The sequence below is a fragment of the Acinonyx jubatus genome, chromosome D1 (assembly GCF_027475565.1).
Source record: "Acinonyx jubatus isolate Ajub_Pintada_27869175 chromosome D1, VMU_Ajub_asm_v1.0, whole genome shotgun sequence".
Lineage (NCBI taxonomy): Eukaryota > Metazoa > Chordata > Mammalia > Carnivora > Felidae > Acinonyx > Acinonyx jubatus.
Genome location: NC_069390.1, coordinates 111,836,262 through 111,854,335, shown reverse-complemented (window position 1 = coordinate 111,854,335; position 18,074 = coordinate 111,836,262). Strand labels below are relative to the sequence as shown.

At 47.8% G+C, this 18,074-nt stretch overlaps 2 long non-coding RNA genes across 3 annotated transcripts; both read right to left on the bottom strand.

The window, feature by feature from the left end:
* Positions 1–1,257: 1,257 nt before the first annotated feature.
* LOC128311966 (uncharacterized) lies at positions 1,258–12,402 on the bottom strand. The gene is made up of 5 exons (XR_008290735.1): positions 12,142–12,402; positions 10,535–10,700; positions 8,270–8,311; positions 4,890–4,968; positions 1,258–2,716 (listed from the first exon to the last, which is right to left on the bottom strand). It is a non-coding gene; the product is annotated as an uncharacterized LOC128311966 (long non-coding RNA).
* A 2,658-nt stretch (positions 12,403–15,060) lies between these two features.
* Positions 15,061–17,419, bottom strand: LOC106976478 (uncharacterized). Of its 2 annotated transcripts, XR_008290737.1 has the most exons (4): positions 17,279–17,419; positions 16,707–16,832; positions 15,552–15,616; positions 15,111–15,168 (listed from the first exon to the last, which is right to left on the bottom strand). It is a non-coding gene; the product is annotated as an uncharacterized LOC106976478 (long non-coding RNA). The 2 variants fall into 2 exon arrangements; XR_008290736.1 differs by having other exon boundaries at positions 15,061–15,616.
* Between the last annotated feature and the right edge of the window lie 655 nt (positions 17,420–18,074).

Below are 18,074 nucleotides of genomic sequence, written 5' to 3'. Positions count from 1 at the left end.
AAAGAAAAGAAAAAATCTTTGCTGCAAAGAGGATTGAGAACATATGACAAGAGAGGGGACCATCACACCTCCAGGGCTGGGGTGGATGGGTTGCGGTGGGTTAGGGCGGAGAGAGGAGGAAGGTTGGGTTGTACCAGGGGGTTAACACGGTTCCTGGTGAATGTGTGTCCAGCTTATTAAGACAAGCAAGTTGCAGTGGTGGTTGGAACCCAGCGGTGGAGGGACAGGACTGAGCATCAACAGGCCGCTGAGAAGCGGCCGCCGTCGGTTCCTCAGCGAGTCAGTGCAGGTAACCTTGGCCACAGCCTCCAGGACAGACCCGGGGGGGATGGAGTTTGGGTGAGGGGCATGGTGACCTGGGTCTTCCTCCAGGACGAGGAGACACAGCTCTGGGGGGCAGGCTGGATGGGGAGGAAGGACGTGGAGGAGGCCGGAGGTACCATCGCGTCACACACGTGCCCTGGGGCGTCCACACCGCTAACATCCAGGGCCCCGATGAGTGAGGGGGTGGTCCCGCGGGTGGCAGGTGGGGCACAGGGGCAGCTGTGGCGGCCATGCGCGTGCAGGATGGCTGCAGGCGGCAGCGGGAGCCCCCCACCCCCAGCCCCACCCCCGCCGGGTCTTCCAGCCTGTGCTTCCTCCCAGGCGGAGCACGGGGAGGGCGAGACCGCACGGATGGTCAGTACCTGTCCCCACCAGGGCACGATGCCACTTCTCTAGGCGGCTCTGCTGGAGGCAGGAAGCCGCGGAGTGGATCTCCCCAAAGTCTCTCTCCTCCCGTCAGCCGGCCTGGCCTGTGGCTGCGGTTTCTGATTTCCTTTTTCCGGAGCGGAGTCTTTCCTGAAGCTTCTCCCATCCAGTGTCCAGCCTCCCGCCCAGCTATCCCGCGAGATGACGTCACCTGTGACGTCCGTCACCCCAGGCCCCTGGGAACCGCCCCGTGGTGTCCGCGGACGTGCCCGCGTTCCTGCAGCAGCACGCACCCTGCCACACGGCCTGTCCCTGTCTGCCAGCAGCGGGTGTCCCCTGGGGTGGAAAACTAACCCCCCCCCCCCCCGCACCCCGAGCTCGTGTCCTCGCATTCAGCCTTCCTCGGGGGCTGGGGCCTGCTCTGAGCGCCCCCTGCTCGGTGCGCCCTCTTCCGTACACCCTCACACCATCACACGGCGCCCCTGCTCCTCACCCCCTGCCCCCCACCCCCCTAGCCCACCCCCGCCTGGGTCGAGGGGAGCCCCTCTGGACTAGCTCTGCCTCCCACCTGCAAAGTCCCCACTAGACTCTGTTCTCGTCTGGGTCAATGAATCTCAACTAATTTTTTCGGCCTAAAATACCAGAAAAACACGGCCTACCCCCTGACGACTGTCCCGGGCAGTGCCCCAGCCTCCTCTGGCTGCTTTAACAAGTTACCCACGAGCTCGGTGCCCTTGAAACAAGACAATGGATCATCTCACCGTTCTGTGGTCACAGATCTGCTGGGAGTCTCTCCGGGCTACAACCCAACTGTGAGCAGGGCTCCAGTCCCTTCTGGAGGCTCCAGAGGAGGTGTTCCCAGCTTCCAGGGCGGCCTGCACACCTTGGCTGTGGCCCCTTGCTGCGGCTGCAAAGCCAGCCAGCCTGCTTCTCCCCACCCCTTCTCCCTGCCTCACCTCCTGCCCTGACCAGCAAGGGTTTCTCCACTTTAAGGATTTGCACGATTGGATTGAGGCCACCTGGATAACCCAGGCCGTTCCCCCATGTCAAGGTCCTCAACCTTATTCACACCTGGAAAGTCTGCTCAGCCACGTAAGCAAACGTGTTCACAGATTTCAGGGATTAGGCATCCTGGAATTGGGGCGTTTGGGGGCCCTTATCCGCCTCCCGCAGGCTATCATTTTCAACGGGAACATTTTCAGCGGGAGGTGGTTAGTAACTGTGTGGAGTGATTGCGCCTGAGGATCATGTGGGTTGGCATGGGGTTTGAGAAGATTATGTCCTAAAATCCCAGGACCACCTGCGTCCACCCTGGTCCTCAGTTTGACTTTGGATAGGAAGACTGTGTCACGTAAATGTCTACTGGACAAACGTTATAGGCCAGGTGTTGTCCTCAGAGCCTTTGCAAAATCACTTTCATGTAAACAGGTTAAGCGAGTGATTCAAGGTCACCCAGCTAACAAGTAAATGGAGTTGGGGGCCCAGGTTTGGTTTTATAACCCCACCTCCGAAGCTATTTCTGTTGGAGCTCAGCGAAGTCACGGACCAGAGTTGACCTGTCATCTCAGGATTGTTTAAATGTTGTACTGAGGTCACCATGGGGACATTCTGGCTCTTCCTTCTCCCCAGTTCTGCGAGTGTGATTGCCTAGGGCAAGGGGGTGGAGCCCGAACTGAAGAGCCTCGTGTCCTCACAGGCGGCCAGTCTCTCTTTTGTAGGTGGGGCCAAGGTCTGGAGGCCTGAGTTTGACCTTTCACCACCCCCCACCTCCATTCACCTGACCTTGGACAGGTTCCTCAGTCTCTGTGCCTCGGTTTCACATCCCTGATGAGCCACTTATTGCCGCGAGGTCCCATCCTGAAGCCTGGGTCTCCTCAGTGGTGCCCCCGTGGCCGGAAGGCTGTAAAGACTCCAGGCAGGTGCAGGTGTGATGGGAGGCGCTCAGCCCACCGCCCGGCACCCAGAGCAAGAGTGACCATTTTCCGTCAGTCGTGTAAGAGACGATCTCCCAGGACAGCCGTGCGTCCTAGAGGCAGCGGATGGAAAGCAGGTCATAAACTGAAGTTCACAGGACTCACAAAAAATCGTTGAAAATATTCTAGTAATACAGGACTACACACGTTTCTGTGAAAAGCAATTTCAAACACTCCTAAGCACGACAGGTCAATGTGACCCTCCTAAGCCTCCGCCAGAGGTGACAGCTGTCAACGCACGTTCTCTCCACGCAGGGAGTTTTCTGTGTGTTCGTGGCACATACGGGAGCTTGCCATGAGTTACGGGAGAGCTTCCAGGACTCCGGTGTATCCAGTGTAAAATGCCAGACACCCCGGAGCTGGGCTCGTGGAAGCCATGGAAACCTGGATGCCGGACACATGGCCCCCCTGGTGTGGCTGGAGCTGGTCACGCCCGTGCGAGACCAGGAGAGGGCGCCCAGAGTCCACTCGGGCAGCCCCTGAATGGGAACGGAAGCAAGGGCTGCCATCATCTCATTTGGGGAGGACCGGCCAGGCTCTGAACAAGGCAGGGTCGCTGGACGACTGGGCACTAGGGACTCAGCCAAAGCTCGTTCAAACGCAGTTTGCTGTGGGTGAGAACACAGGGCAGGGAATTCACGGAGCAGCCATGGAGTCCCGAAGCAGTTTTGTCCCTCAGGGACTGAAGAGCATCTTCTTGATGTCACGCTGTGGGTAGCAGTTGTACAAGGTCACTGAGAGGCCGCACGTGGTCACACAGTGGCCAGCACTCAGCGCCTGAACGTGCTTCACACAGGCTGTCCCCCCAGCTGCCGGGCCACGCAGCTTTCTCACCAAGAGCAGCTGCTCAGCGAATTCAGTGGATGCTGGGTCACAGGTGGACCTCATATGCAGGTCCCCAGAGGCCCAGTGAGTCACAATTTGCTTTGGAAATGGTAAAAGGAAAACATTTTGTCCGTCAAATAACAGTTGAAGGCTTAGTAACTACCTACCACCGATAGGACAGGGCCCAGTAGAACCTGCGAGAAAAGAGATGTCTGTGAGGAGAACAGGACACCTACAAGTGCCTTCTGTCATGTGTGTCCCCTGCTGCCACCGTGGTCTGAACCGCCGTCATCTCGTGCCCGGACAACAGGCTTCCTGCTTGTATTCTTGGTGCCCTGCGGCATGTGTTCCAGCAGCAGTGAGCGTGCGCTGCTTTGGTCAGCGTGCCCCTGGCTCCTGGCGTCCGGGTTCCAAGTCAAAGTCCTCACACCGGCCCATGGTGACTTGTCCACTCGGGCCGTCTGCTGCCTCAGTCCCCACGCCTGGCTTCCTCACTCAGCCGGAGCCACGCTGCCACGCGGCTCTCACGTGCACCGGGGTGCCTGTCCCGTCCTGGGGCGTCCCCCCTGGCTGGTGACCTGTGCCAAGCAAGCTCCCCCAGGCGATCAGTGCCCTGTTCCTGTGCTCCGAGTCTCCCCTCAAGGGACACCTGGTCTGTGAGTGCTGACCCTATTGCTTGCGACGCTACAGGGATCAGCGGACCCCTATGCCCAACACTCTTCCTTCGCTCGTCCTGCGTGCTCCCCCGTAACGTGTATCGCCCTCCTACAGGCTTTCTTTTTAAATTACGTTGACTCTGTGTCTGTCTTCCCTGAGCAGAAGTGTGAACCCCACGAAGACAGCTCTCACTATGTTGCCGATGCCGCCGAAGCGCATAAAGCCGCATCCACATAGTAGATGGTCAGTAAGGGCTTTTTTCACTTAATACGATGTAGAGGCTACTTGATATCATGACATTTGCTAGGAGGAAAATCCAGGCGATAGAAACCTGGGTACAATGTGTTTTCATATTCATAAAGAGAAACATAAGCATCAAAATAGTACAAGTTTATGAGCCAAAATATTCACGGTGCTTAACATTGGGTGGTAACATTATAAATGATTTATTTTTGGAATGTTTAGGGTTTTTTAAGTTTTCTTTCAATTTTTCTTTCTCCTCTTCCCCTCTCTTTTCCATTTTTTCCATTTTCTTGTTTTCTGGTTTTTTTTCTCCCCCTCAGGCCGTACTATCCTCACTAGTCTATATGTTACTCCTTTTATTATTTTTATCAGTTTTCTTCTTTACCCACACCACACCTAACCCCCCCCCCCCCCCCATGGACTATTACTCAGATATAAAGAAGAATGAAGTTAGGGCATCTGGGTGGCTCAGACAGTTGAGCACCCGACTCTTGATCTCACCTCAGGTCTTCATCTTAGGGTTGTGGGTTCCAGCCCCGGGACGGGCCCCATGTCGGGCTCTGCTGGGAGTAAAGCCTACCTAAAAAAAAAAAAAGGAAAAAAAAGAAGAATGAAATGTCATTTGCAGCAATGTGGATGGAGCTAGAGAGGATTATTCTAAGTGAAGCCAGTCAGTCGGAGAAAGACAGATACCACGTGATTTCACTCGTATGCAGAATTTAAGAAACAAAACAGGCAAGCAAATGGAAGGAAATAAAAGAAACAGAGAGCCAGCTGAGACCCAGACTCTTAACTATAGAGAACAGACTTATGGTCACCATAGGGGAGGTGGGGCGGGGATGGGGAACAGGTGATGGGGATTAAGGGGGGCGCTCGCTGTGACGGGCACTGGGTGACGTGCAGAGTGTTGAGTCGCGTTCTGTGCACCCGAAACCAGTATTACACTGTGTTAGCTAACTGGAATTTAAATACAAACTTAAAAAAGGATTTGCCACCGAACAAAAACCAAATACCTAATGTATTTAATATATATCCTCCCAGTTTCCTTCCAAAGGTTCATGTAAATTTGCACGATCTCTTGAAAAGCATATGGCCCCGTTTTGTGTGTAAACTCTCTATTTTTATAAATGGCACTGGCCTTGGCTCTTCATTCTCACACTTGGCCTTCGAGTCAGTCCCTGCTGGTCTGGTGCCGTTTGGTGTGCGGTCCACCAGCACTGCGTGGTATTCTGATATTTCGATCGCGTGCGGGGATGGGTCCCATCCCCCTGGTCAGCTCCCAGCAAAGGCCCCAGGCCGCAGCTAGCTCCCTGTTGTCACCGACCCTGCTCTAACGGTCACCCTCCGACAATTCTCCTGCGGACCGTGATCAGAATGAACACCCAGCAGTGGAATCACTGGGGTTCGGGCAGAGCCGTGCCACCAGCTAGAATGAACGTCTTTCCCCCCCCATGTTTGTACGAGCCCTTAGGATTACCAGAACTTCCAATTTCTGCCATTTCGATGGGTAGAAATCTACAACCTGTCTACATTTCCTATTTTTCTGATTGCACAGTTGGATATGCCTTCACCTGCTCTTGGCTACCTGGGTATACGGTTGAAATTTTGATGTGGTCGAACCTATCAGCCCCACCCCATAGAGCTTCAGCGTTTCTGGTGTTGTTTGAGAAATTCTTCCCCACGTTAAGGTGGCAAAAATTGCCTATCCTTTTTACAATTATTTTTAGAGTTTTGTCTTTTTTCTAGGAGATTAGAAGCCCTGAATTCCTTAAGGTCTCTCGAAGCAACAGAAGTTCATCTCTGGCCTACGCCACACGTCCGCCATTGGTGGACACTGCCAATTCACTGTCCAGAACTAGTGATCTGACGCCAAAACACTGCAAATGGGCTGGAACGGGTAACCCTTCCCTGTGTCCAGCAGGAGAGGACCCGGAAACACGTGGTGAAATGTATAAATCATGAACACCTGAGGAGAGATCTAACGCATCTGGGTTTTTTCCTGGATTCCATGCAGTCTTCTCCAAGGCATCGTATAATAATCTGTTGTTTTCCTTCGAGTTGGTGACGCCACCTCTGTCACACCAAGGATGCGTTTCTGGACTCATATTTGGTTCTGTTAGCTTCCTTCTATCTCTGCTTCTGTATCCATTCTGCGCCTGGCGACGCAGTGGTTTTGTAACATGTCTGGCGGGGAGGACTCTCTCTGTCTTTGCTTTTATTCCTTTGTAAACACTTCAAAATCAGTTTTTCAAGTTTCCTAAAGAATCCCATTGGGATTTAATTGAAGTTTCATTACACTTACAAATTAAGTTGGGGAAAATTGGTCATCTTTGGAGTTGTAGGTCATCAGCTTTTCTTTTTTTTTCTTTTCTTTCTCTCTCTTTTTTTTTTTTTTTAGCTTTTCTTGTTTTATCTTTAATAGGGTCTGAAAAATTTTATTTATTGAGGTCTTACTCTGTTTTTGCTAGATTACTTCCTAGATAGATTTATAGATTTTCCTGTAGCTATCAGTATTTTATTTTCTATATGTTATCTACTTGTTTATTGTGAATGTGTAGGAGCATAAGTGATTTTGATGTGTTGATGTTATATTTGGGAACACTGAAAGGTCTGTCCTGTCTGAGGAGTTTTGATTCTTTTGGGCTTTTCTATGGAAGTGATCAAATGACCTGCTAATAATGGTAATTTGGACTCTTCCCTTTTGATCCTTATAACTCATGTTATTTTTTTCTCATTTTTTTTCTTGTCCAAATTGTCAGCCAGGTATCCAAGACTATGTGGAATAAGCATCAATGATGTAGGCTGTTTTGTCTTATTTGCATTTATTTAATAGGACAATGAGTGAAGTGTGTCCGTATCTGCTGTGTGTCATAGTAGAATATACACTGTTTTCTCTGAAAGAGTTCATGTAATATTGGAGCCATCTGTTCCTTGAAATGAATTTTTGCACAAAAAAATCCATAGAACTATCTGGGCCAGTGTTTGGGGGAAGATTTGTAAATCACTATTTCTAATTGTTTTAGTAGTTATCTAATGATTAAGACTTCTTTTTTCTGTTAGTTTCTTTTTGGTTTAAATATTTTTGAGATACTGACATACAGTGAAGGATACAAGTCTTATGTGCATAATTCGGTGAATTTTCAAATGTACCTGCCCATGTAATCCACCTCCCCCCCCCCCCCACGAAGAACTAGAACATTTCCATCGCCCTAGAAAGATCTCTATGGCTTTCTCACCCGATCTGAATCCTTCCCCAGACTCACCACTGTTCTTATTTCTTTCCCTACAGATTACTTTTCCTAATCAATAAGGTCATCCAAATGGAACCAAGCATATGTAGTCTTTGCCTGGAATAATAGTTTTTAGCTTCATCTGTGTGGTGGTGTATACTCGTAGATCATTTATACTCCATTTTCTATGGTATTGTACCGTGTGAATATACTCTTTCCAGATTTGGGCTACATGCATAAGCTTCTACGAGCCTTCCCAAGCAAGCTTCTTGTAGGTTTGTGTTTTCATTTATCCCAGGAAAATATATTGAAGAGGTCATAAGGTAGGTAAATATTTAACTTTGTGAGTGACTTCCATATCGTAGGAAAGGTATAGATATTCTAGCTCCTCATTGAGTATATTCAGTCATTCATATTAATAAGTTTAGTGGTTTTGTAGTAATGTCTTATAAGAATTTTATTTTCTTGGTAACTTATGATGTTAAGTACTTTTTTTATGTGTTTATTGGCCATTTGTATGTCTTCCTTTATGAAGAGTTTGATTTGATTAAGACTTCTGTGTATTTTTCAAAAACAAACTCAAAATGGATGAAAGAACTAAAGGTAAGACAGGAAGCCATTAAAATCCTAAAGGAGAAAGCAGACAAAAACCTCTTTGACCTTGGCCGCAGCAACTTCTTACACGACATGTCTCTGGAGGCAAGGGAAACAAAAGCAAAAATGAACTATTGGGACCTCATCAAGATAAAAAGCTTCTGCATGGTGAAGGAAGCACTCAGCAAAACTAAAAGGCAACCGACGGAATGGGAGAAGGTATTTGTAAATGACATATCAGATAAAGGGTTAGTATCCAAAATCTATAAAGAACTTATCAAACTCAACACCCAAAAACAAATAATCCAATGAAGAAATGGGCAAAAGACATGAATAGACACTTTTCCAAAGAAGACATCCAGACAGCAAACAGACACATGAAAAGATGCTCAACATCACTCATCATCAGGGAAGTAGGAGTCGAAACCACCTCGCACCTGTCAGAGTGGCTAACATTAACAACTCAGGCAACAACAGATGTTGGTGAGGATGCAGAGAAAAGATCTTTTTTGCACTGCTGGTGGGAATGCAAACTGGTGCAACCACTCTGGAAAACAGTATGGAAGTTCCTCAAAAAACTAAAGATAGAACTACCCTATGACCCAGCAATTGCACCACTAGGTATTTATCCAAAGGATAAACGTGTGCTGTTTTGAAGGGGCACATGTACCCCAATGTTTATAGCATCACTATTGACAATAGCTAAAGTATGGAAAGAGCCCAAATGTCCATCGACTGATGAATGGATAAAGAAGACGTGGTCTATATATACAATGGAGTATTACTCGGCAATCAAAAAGAATGAAATCTTGCCATTTGCAACAACGTGGATGGAACTAGAGGGGATTATGCTAAGCGAAATTAGAGAAAGACAAATATCATAGGACTTCATTCATATGAGGCATTTAAGATACAAAACAGATGAACATAAGGGAAGGGAGCAAAAATAATATAAAAACAAGGAGGGGGACAAAACATAAGAGACTCTTAAATACAGAGAACAAACTGAGGGTTGCTGGAGGGGTTGTGGGTGGGGGATGGGCTAAATGGGTAAAGGGCATTAAGGAGGACACTTGTCGGGATGAGCACTCAGTGTCATATGTAAGTGATGAATCACTGGATTCGATTCCTGAAATCATTATTGCACTATAGGCAATAATGATGTAAATTAAAAAAAAAGACTTCTGTGTATTTTTACTTGGGTTGTCATTTTATTATTGCTTTGTAGGAACTTTTTATCTCTACTGGGTCCAAGTCGTTGGTCAGATGTAGGTATTAGAAATACGCACTTCCCCCGTGATCTCGTATTTCCACGAAACTGTCAGTCTCCCTGGACTCTGTGGATGGTTTTAAGGCCTGGGTCCTGGCGTGTTCTCTGCGAGCTGGACCAAGATAGAATGGAAGCAGCTTGGGGCAGATGTTTGGTAAGACAGTCTGCACTCCACTGTTCTCATTTTTCTCATCCTCATCAGTGGGTCCCACCCCACCAGGAACCGCTCAGAAATTCTGTGTCCGGCTCCGAGCATTTCTGGGAGCTGCTGCCGTGTCCGGGCTGGGGGCACGGGGAGCCGGGTCCTTCAGGAGCTGGTCAAGCTGACCCCACACCTTGTTACTGGCGTCCCGGCTCCGCTGGCATCCCGCCTCAATTCTGTATTAATTTGTTAATTTTTTGCGTGTACCTCCTTGGCTCCCGAAGTATAACAATGACAAACATCAAACAGAAACTAACAATGGCTCCTGTCCTCACGAGCCTGCTTTGTAGAGGGCAGACAGGCAGTAAACAGCAGATGTAAGGAGAGACTGAATTACAGAATATGCTAGACGGTGACCACTGTAGAGTGGTGTAGGACAGTCAGGACTCCGTGTCTCTGTGGAGGGGTGGTGCACACTGTACTACTGACAGAGGCAGCTAGCGATGGTCCCCCTGAGAAGGACATTTGAGCAGAGTTGCAGGAGACATGAAGGACTCAACCATGCAAGTATTTGGGGGAATCGTGGTGAAAAGGCACTGAGGCCCGAATACATGTCACACGCTCCACAAATAGCAAAGAAGCCAGTGCAGCTGGAATGCAGCAACCAAGAGGGAGAATGCTAGACAACGAGGTGCAGAGAGAGCAGGCTTGGAGGGCCTTGTAGGGGCCTGAGCCTTCGCTGAGCGTGAAATAGGGTCACTGCCCTGACCTCACCCCTCGTCTCTCGCTCATCCTGCCCCGTCCAGGCCTGCCGTGCCGATGCGGGGTCCACAGCAACACGTGAGAGAAGGGGCAGCAGTAGAACCCACTTCCACAATCCCGCCCCCGCATGGAGGCAGCTGTCCCTCACCCATCGGGGTGCTGTTTCCTCTTCCCATGCCACTCAGGCTTTCTCCCCGCTTGCGTCTATTCTAGGATTCACCGGCCTCCCCTTACTTCTGCGCCTTTGATTCACAGGAAGGAGCCCGCAGGCGGCTTGCCATCTTGCCCAGAATTACTGAGCATGCATTTATTATCTTGGTAAACAGAAAAAGAAAATACTCAACCACAAACATTATACAAATACTTCACTATAAAATCGAGGCGCCTTGAGCACAGAGCAGCATCAGGAAACCTAAGAGAAATCAGTTGTATGAGCAGAAGCGAGGATTTGCATGGCCTCGATTGTTTTTCAGCAGCAATCACTAGCCTCTGCAAAGTGTATCTGCATAATGTGACCCACCCAGAGTGCTCTGCACGGAACACTCCCTGGAGGACAAGAGCCCTCAGGCTACGTAGTTCGGGGACCAGCTCCTAACCTGATGAAGATAGCTAGGATGATAGTGGAGAAGTCTAAGCAGCCCACTCATGTTTCTGCAGTAAATTTGAGGCTATGTGCTGGCTTCAGGCTCTGGACTTTGTCACTGAGAAATTGGAGAGAAGTCACCTCATAGGGCTGAGGGAATACACATAAACCTACCGAATCCAGGGCTCCCTCCGGGACCCCCAGCCAAAGCTCAGTAAATCCCTTCTTCCACTGTGATTATTTATTAAAAAGCTGCTCATTTTTATTCTTTCCTTTCTTTATATATATATTTCTAAGTAAGTTCTATGCCCAATGTGGGGCTTGAACTCACAACCCCAAGATCAAGAGTCACGTGCCCTACTGACTGAGCCAGCCAGGCACTCCCAATCCCTTCCCTTACTTGACCTAAGGCTTAGTTTGTAATCAAAACCAGAGAGGTGGCTCAATAACCAGCCCCTTCCCCTCAGGTGATGCCTCCGCCATGACAAAGGAATGTGCTTGAAACTCTGTACATCCTGTCCTCCCACAAACTTCATGGTGAGCTTGCCTAGCCTTACAGACACAACACGTGAGAAGGTGTTATCTTGAGAAGCATAATTACTTAAAATATCATAGAATATTGACAAAAAGCTTTTCTGTAGGTAAACCTAGGGATGAGCTACAGCCATGAGACCCTCAGCACTCAGGTCAAGCTAAGGTGTGGAAGTTCGTGAAGGAGTACAATCTCGTTAACCCAGACTATCTCCAGATCGAGGTTAAATCAGATTGTGCTCATACGCCTGTGCCTCAGTATCGCCGAGAGACAAGAATAAAATACTGAAATATCTGGGTCCTCAGGGAAACACCTCCCCTGGGCTCATCAGGGGTATTTTTTCTTTTCTCCTTTGTGATAGTCAATCATCATTTACTTCTGCAGTGGAACCAGCTGTTGGTTTTCAGGACAGTCAAAATTTGCTTGGTTTTAGGATCAAATTTGTACTGCCTTTTTCCACGAAAGAAATAGAAATCCTAGGAAGAAAATGAAAGGTAACGATCCTATGAGACAAATAGATGGTGATTTTATATATGAACTCTTGAAAAAAAATATCCATTTCCACACAGGCAATTTGCTTTCATATCTAAGGAACAGTACATTTGTCATTTCTATGGCCACAAAAGGGAGACATCTTTACCTCCATCTTGGAAGACAGCATCAACTTTTTTGCCAATTCCGGGAAAGTCTTGAGTTGTCTCTTTGGGAAAACCCGCATCCATGGACTGCGTGTTTTCATCATACCCGGTAAAAAAAAATGTATTAGAAATTTCAGAATGTGTGATTAATAGCAATAAGTAATACTCAGCATTAAGTATCAAGTCACTGTTCTGAGTGGTTTAAGTATACTGCTTCCTCAACTCTTCACAATAAATCTGAGAGGTGGGGGCTGCCTTCATTTTCATTTTGTAGAAAACCACCGCTGTAAACAGTTGTGAGTGGGTGCATTGCCAGCATGGAAATAATAGGTGCCAACTGGCAAGGGTCCCAGTTCAATAGGGTTATGGGAGACTGGAACAGACTAGAGCAGCATCAACCCTAAAATCTGATTCAAACTTTATCTCGGACTCCATTGTCTGCCCTATCAAGGAGAACTACCGTGGGAAAGAAGGTTCCTTTCTGTTCCCGCTTTCTATCGTCCTTTTCAACTCCATCCTACAGGTCCCTTGCCTCGCAAGGACAGACATGGCGTGACGATAACAGAGAGGCTTCCGAGTGACTCTTGGTCTAGCTGCGTCCATTCACCAAGGGAGGATGGAGGTTCTGCAGGGTTTGAGAATGATTTTTAAAAAGGCAGCTCCTTCCGCTGAGTGATCTGCCTGTCTTTACCTCCAATGCTCGCTGGCAACAAAGAAGTACGTCATCCCAGTCTCCTCCTTGTGAATGGCAGCATTGATTTTCTTCAGCCTTTGGGGGAAGCCGAAGGAGCTGTAGATGTCCCTGGGATAGCCATACAGTGCCCGGTGCCCCTTGATGGCCCAGTATTTACCACCTGTCAACAGAAAAATCGAGCATGAAAACACTGTGCCCAGGGCTCTGAGGACAGTAGTCAGGCTTTCCTGCAGACACTCATTCACGAGAGGTGGATACAGGGTTTTATTCCCAAGTGTGGTGTCCCCGAGCCAGGCGTTTGTCCGGGGTGCAGGCGGCTGGCTTCCCCAGATGCACAGGGGTCCTGCGGCCATGGCATCTCCCCGGGAGGCCCCTCTCAGCTCCTGGCAAAGAACTTGGTACGTGCTCGCTTAGCATCTCCAGCACATCAGCGCATCGCACGTCATGATGCCGCAGTATGAGCACAAACACGCGACCGCCTCACAAGAAGGCAGTGTGAGACCTCGTGTGTATATAAACCCTCCTGTTTTCTCCACACACGTTAGATCTGTTTCAAGATTCTTGACTTATGGAAATGGCCCCCTTAATTTTCAACTAGCAACAAAAACCTGATGAAACATGTAACTCATAAACCCATCAACCAAAAAAACCCCCGGAAGCGTTACCTTTAAAAAAGAAAACTTCATCTCTTCTAGCAACTTCATAAGCAGCGTCTACTCCATTACCTAAGTCAGAAATGACGTCGGGATCCACTGTTTCGTAGAAGACACCTGTGCGTAGGAAGAACCTGATTCAGAAGAGAGGAAAAGATTGTAAGTGCAACAGCCTGGGTTGATGACCAGCTCTTCTCCCTGGACACAAGTCTGCCCCCCCCATGCTGGGCCCTCTACGTGCGGGATGTCTCATCTCACAGAGATCCTACGTGCCGGCAGATGACACAGGCCGACGACGAGGCTAAAGAAGGTGTGAGAGGCTCCGACCAAGCTTCTCCATCGTAGGGTTTTCTGGTTGGGAGTTTTGCTACGTTTGTGTCACGTCCTGGGGACCAGGGTGACAGCTCAGCACAGGCTCCTACGTGGGCTGACGGGAGTGTTCTCAAGACCATAGACACCAAATGGAAGCATACAGCGAGCCACTAGACTTGGGAAGGACCAGAGGGCTCATGTCCCGGAAAGAACCTTCCTTGTTAGCCTCCTAGCAGGCCCAGCCGCTGCTCGCAGTCCCTGGACCCACCACCAAGCCCCCTGCAGTGTCGGCACTGGCCCCCATCAGTCCCTCTCAGCTCTTGACATCCCCTGGACCTTCCTTTTTGGGCCCTAGACTACATTGCCCTGAGCGTGGTGTAGACATCTGATTTGAGCAGTGCTGCTCGGAAGAACCTATTTGTTCCAACTCACTAACACGTTTATCATCCCAGACAGCAGAAACAAGCTCAGGAGGTTCACAGCTCAGGGGTTGGTGAAAGGAGTTGGAAGACGAGTTCCAGCTCCATTACTGACAAGCCTGTGATCTATCTGTCTGCCTAACCCACAAGTTTGCCTGTGGGCCAGTGTGGAGTGGAAGCCTTATAATGCCTTTGACTTCATGAATTTTCTGGCGATTGAATGACTTACCTATGATAAAAATTTGTTTTTCTTCTTTCTATTTTTGTTTAAGTAATTTCTACACCCAGCGTGGGGCTTGAACTCACAACCCTGAGGTTGAGAGTCGTATGCTCTTCTGGCTGAGCCAGCTAGGTGCCCCTTATCTGTGATAAAAATTTTTGAAGAATAAATCACTTCATACAAATGCACTACTATGAAAATGACCAATTAAAATATATTGCTAAAGAAACAGAGACCGTTCAACAAAAATGTCAGAACAACTTAAAAGCATATCAGTATTAATGGTGATTTTTTCTTTCTTTCTTCAATTCTTTTTCTTTCTTTCTTTTTCTTTCTTTCTTTCTTTCTTTCTTTCTTTCTTTCTTTCTCTCTTTTAGATTTTTTAATGTTTATTTTTGAGAGAGAAAGAGAGAGAGAGAGTGAGCATGGGTGGAAGAGGGGCTGAGAGAGAGGGAGGCACAGAATCCGAAGCAGGTTCCAGGCTCCGAGCTGTCAGCACAGAGCCCGACATGGAGCTCAAACCCATGAGCCGTGAGATCATGACCTGAGCTGAAGTCCGATGCTTAACTGCCTGAGCCACCCAGGAGCCCCTCTTTTTTTCTTTCTTTTTTACATGTTTTTAAAGAAGAATGATTCTCCACGAATTTTGGCGACAGCATCAAATGTTAACTTGCTATCACAGGCTCGTGGGATTGGCGGTTCTTTCGGCTGGATGGGATTTGTGGAAGGTCCTAAAAAATAAATAGAAGTTCTGAAGTAAGTTAAGTTGGCATATTATGTTAACACAAAAACATTTAGAATGAAGCCTCTATTTTTATTATTTTAGAGAGACAGAGGGCGAGCGAGCGAAAGAGCAAGCAGGGGAGGGGCGGAGAGAGAGAGAGAATCCCAAGCAGGCTCTACACTCTTCACGGAGCCCAACCCAGAGCTTGATCTCACCACCCTGAGATCATGACCTGAGCCACAATCAAGAGTCAGATGCTCAACTGACTGAGCCATCCAGTTGCCCCACAGAACGAAGGCTCTTTCTTAAAGGACGCAGCTGAAAGCTGTTTATTTGAAACCCACATCTAGACCCCTAATTGTTTGTCCAGCATTTTTACTTTGTGCTCACCATAGATGGCCTGGATGGCATTGATGTCCTTCGGAGACAGCAGGGCATCACCATAGTAGATGTATCTGGGGAACATCAAAGAGCCAATGTCATCACTATGGAGTAGTCCAAGGGAATGGCCCAACTCATGTGCCGCCACATAATACAAGATGTAGTCTAAAAAGACCAACAGAACATGTTTGCAATTACTGGAATGCACTTTTGAGGAACCCAAAGGGGAAATATAAACATCCAAACCTCAGAAGCTTTATTTTTGACTTTCTTTGTGCAGATTTGGTGTGTAGCTGGTGGTATGTCTGTGTGGGGTATACGTGTGTGTGTACGTTTCGTCAAAGAAAGAAGAGTGTCTTAATAATTTTAGGTGGGCTGAGGAAAGTCTGAATTTCTGAGATTGGACTAGTATAATTCCCGGAAGAAACTCAACTGACAAAGAAAAATCCCACTGATAAATAACTATCATAAAATAAGGTAGAAAGTGTTATATTCTAGAGGAATAATAGGATTCTATTGACATTTATTATTGTTTTCTGCTCATAAATCTTATATTATCTTCTATGTCTACTTCTGAAAATTTAGATAACATAGGAAAGCACCAAGAAAACTTCCCCCAAATCACTTTACCAAAAATAACCATTTGGGTATGTAATAATATATGTGACAGTGTGATTTAAAACATCCTAGCTACATTTTTAGAGTAACGTACTTTTATGGGTAAAATGGTATTACTTGCAGAAATAATATTCTCTTATTTTAAATAAATGAGACCAGGGGTGCCTGGGTGGCTCAGTTGGTTAAGCGTCCAACTTTGGCTCAGGTCATGATCTCACTGTTCCTGCGTTCGAGCCCTGCGTTGGCTCTGTGCTCACAGCTCAGGGCCTAGAGCCTGCTTCAGATTCTGTGTTTCCTTCTCTCTCTGCCCCATCCCCACTCATGCTCTTTCTTTCTCTGCCTTAAAAGTAAATAAAACATTTAAAAAAAATAAATGAGATCAAAGAGTTCCCATTGGCTTTCTAAGCAATTATAGTTTTAATAAAAGCTTATGTTTACTAAAGTATTTAAGGCTGATCACAAAGCTGGGCCACTTGACTAAAGGCATTCTTGTAGAGAAAACACTGACCCACAAAAGGGGGAAATAGGAAGAATTTGTGGACTCACTTCTGAAGTCATCGGTCCATGTTTTTTCCTCATCAAAATGAACACCTCCTCCCATGCCCCTTCCTGGCGGGAACACATGAGCAAGCGGGCTTCTGATTCTGCCAAAGTCGGACTTATCGCCATGATCTGTGAAGAGCAGGACAGCAGGGGCGTATCCCCGTTATGTCTGGCTTCCCCGGGAAAGGCGAGGGCGGTGACAAAGAGCCCAAAGCTATTCTTAAAAAAAAAATAATAATAATGTTTATTTATTTTTGAGACAAAGAGAGAAACAGAGTATGAGTGGGGATGGGGCAGAGAGAGAGGGAGACACAGAACCCAAAACAGGCTCTAGGCTCCGAGCTGTCAGCACAGAGCCCGACGCGGGACTTGAACTCACGGACCATGAGATCATGACCTGAGCCGAGGTTGGACGCTTAACCAACTGAGTCACCCGGGCGCCCCCCAAAGCTATTCTTGATCTTTGAAGCTTCCTTTCTTTGGCCCATGAAATCAACACCCCTCCACCCCCAGTGGAGAAGGCCTGCGAGCATCAGGACAGTCCAGAATAGATTTGGGAGATAAGAAGGGCTTACCTCCCCAAAGGATAACATTATGTCTGCCTGACCCTCAGAGAGCTTGGTGAAGGTCAGGACGGAGGCATTACTCCAGAGTTGAAAACCTTTGTCAATGGCACAGTCCACCTCTGCTCTTGGCAGGTCTGGTGTGTAATTTTCAATCCTTCATGTGAAATAAAAGAGAGACATGTCAGACCTCCTCTGTCATGGCTCTGATGGGGAATAGAGTCCTCGCTCTGGTGCCCGTTCTGGTTACCTGTAGGTCAGGTCTGTGTGCTTCCATCGAGGGTTCCCCTCAGTGAGGACATAGGGAGCCACGTCGGGCACCCCACACCAGCCCTGCTGCATCATGTGCAGGGTCTCAGCATCTGGCCGCCCAGTCACCTTCAGCCCAAAGAATTTCTGCATTGCTTCAGCTTCTCAACCACTAAACCGCTGTTTCTCTGCCTTCCAGATTTGTTGGTTCCAGTCTTCAAGTTGTAGTACTTTTGTAGGTATTTCTGATAAGGAGGCAAATATCGAAACACGAAACGTGAAACCTTTCTCATTTACTGCCTGAAAATCTTCAGGATTTCACTGTGGGGATAAAGAAGTTCTTTTGTCTTGAACATTTCGGGCAAAGAGGGGGGAAAAAAACCTGTCTGCATCTGTGATGATTTCATAGCCTTTATGAGGCTTACCAATAAATAATAACACTGTGAAGTCAGTGTTAAGGTAGTCAGGACTCTCTCTCTCTCTCTCTGTCTCTGTTTCCTTCTATCTTCCAAAGAAATGTCTACAGATGTGTAAAGACATGTTTCGTTTTGTTATGAGG